The sequence below is a fragment of the Engraulis encrasicolus genome, unplaced genomic scaffold, assembly GCF_034702125.1.
Source record: "Engraulis encrasicolus isolate BLACKSEA-1 unplaced genomic scaffold, IST_EnEncr_1.0 scaffold_46_np1212, whole genome shotgun sequence".
NCBI lineage: Eukaryota > Metazoa > Chordata > Actinopteri > Clupeiformes > Engraulidae > Engraulis > Engraulis encrasicolus.
The window spans coordinates 1-2,500 of NW_026945775.1; positions in this window are offsets into that span (position 1 = coordinate 1).

A 2,500-nucleotide genomic window follows, 5' to 3' on the forward strand; every position below is an offset into this window, starting at 1 on the left:
CTCCCTATTTCTCTGTCTCTCTTCCCCTTTCTCACTTTCTCTCTTACCCCCATATTGTTGTTCTTCTGTCATTTTATTGGTATGAGTAAAGAAAGCCAGGCCGTGCCCTTCTAGTGACGCAAAACCTTCACTGTTGCTTCTAGTCAGGCCAAGAGCAATGTAAATATCGTTTCTGATCTCCCAAAATACGGGAACTCCACCCACTTTGTCAGACACCAGTCAACCAGTAGCAAACCTAGGGGGGCGGGTCAACTATGCAATTTGGGAAGTCTCTGAGAGATTTGAAAGTCGATGATAATCAGGCTAAGAAAAGCGTTCCTAGCCAAAGGATTTACATTATGCATGGGGTACTTATGTATGTTGCACAGGTCTGGGTTAGTGAACAGGCTAGATACGGCTGCAGTCTAGGGGCTTCCACCTGCTATGTGGCCCCCTATTGGCTAAAAGTGAAAAATTGCTGAATTTTGACAAGATGTGATATTGAAAAATGAATCTGTCATGTCGAGTACAGTTTGAAATCTTGTTCATACTCTTCTCCACAGCTGGCAGATGTGTTATTCTTAATTTCTATCTTTTAATTAGACTGTCTTTGTAAGTTTGTCAGCTGGCCGACATGTTATCCTTAATTAGACTGTCTATGTAGGCCTAATTTTGTCATATTTGCCCACCTGTAGTCTAGTGACCCCGGGCCAACTTAATCCGGCCCTCAACCCACTCTCCCTTCACTGTCAGCCTCTAGCCAGCCAGGCCACTGACAACGCTCCCCCCCCTCATCCCCACCACCATATCTGCGACTGAACATTCCACCTGCACTACTACATCTGTGACTGAACTTTCAACCTGCACTAACTCAAAACATACACATGCACACACACACACACACCGAAGCACAACCACACACACACACACAGACACACACACACCACACACACACACAACACTCGCAGACACACACACACACACACACCCACACACACACACACAACACACACACACAACACACTCACACACACACACACACACACACACACACACACACACACACACAAGCACACTGCACTTTCTGCACTAAACCCAAACATACACACACTGACACACAACTCATACTCACACACATACACACACACACACACACACACACACACATACACAGGTACACACACACAGACGCACACCGCACTTTCTACCTGCACTAAACACACACACACACAACACACACTCACACACACACACACACACACACACACACACACACACACACACACACGCACACAAAACACATACAAACACACACACACACACACATACTGCTGCTGGTGTATTTAATAAAAACCTTTTTTAATTATTTATTTCTTCAAATGCTACTATTACTATGTCAGAACGCTATAAAGGACTTTTTAGAAAAAGAACAACAAAATACCTCCTCTTAATGTATGTTCTCTACAAGTCTTCTGTTGTCCAGTCTTGCACTTTAAATGTCTGTATGAGCAATGTCTACGTCCATACTGTCTATGTCCATGTATGAGTACTGTCTATGTCTATACTGTCTATGTCCTTACCTAGATTAGTCTATGTCTGCATGGGAGAGCAAGAAACGCAATTTCAAATTCTTTGTATGACCAGTGCATGTAAAGAAATTGACAATAAACTTGACTTGACTTGACTTGACTTGTACAGTACACAACACAGTTTGCAATCTACACATAGGCCTACATACTTCACTGATTCTTGAGAGTTGGCAAAAACGTGTCCCAGCAATTAAGTGCCAATTCTGTTGAAAATCAACTATATTTTCATGAACAAAATGAATCCAGGTAAAGACCAAGGGGTCTGTTAGGCAAGTGTACAGTTGTTTGACCAAGATAGAGGCCTACTCGTGCACTTTTTGACAGCTTCCACACTTGCTGTCATCCTCCCTGCTCTGTCTCTCGGTCTCTGAGTTTTCCTCTCTCCATGTTTTCCATACAGCAATGACATATGCAGGGCGCTAAATTAACGTTTTTCATCACCAGCCAAAATGGCTAGTAGATGATAATCTTAGTAGTCAAACACACACTCACCAATGGGTCAAAGTGGCTAGTGAGTTGGTCTTTTCCACCAGCCAAACTGAAATTTCACCAGCATTTGGCCAGTTGGCTGGTGTTAATTTAGAGCCCTGGACATATGCTTACACACTACCGATCTGCACACATACATGCATAAACTAGCCATGAACACACATAACGTCTTTGGCAGTTTCTCTCTCTCTCTGTCTCTCTCTCTCTCTCTCTCTCTCTCTCTCTCTCTCTCTCTCTCTCTCTCCCTCTCTCTCTCCTCCACCTCTCTCTCTCTCTCTCTCTCTCTCTCTCTCTCTCTCTCTCTCTCTCTCTCTCTCTCCAGTACCACCCACATGCACACACTTGCTCTCTCTGTACTTCTTTGAATTATTGATCTTATGTTTGGAGGGCAGACACGCTACGCACCCGAGGCATGACAAGACACCCGAAGGCGCGCACGCACA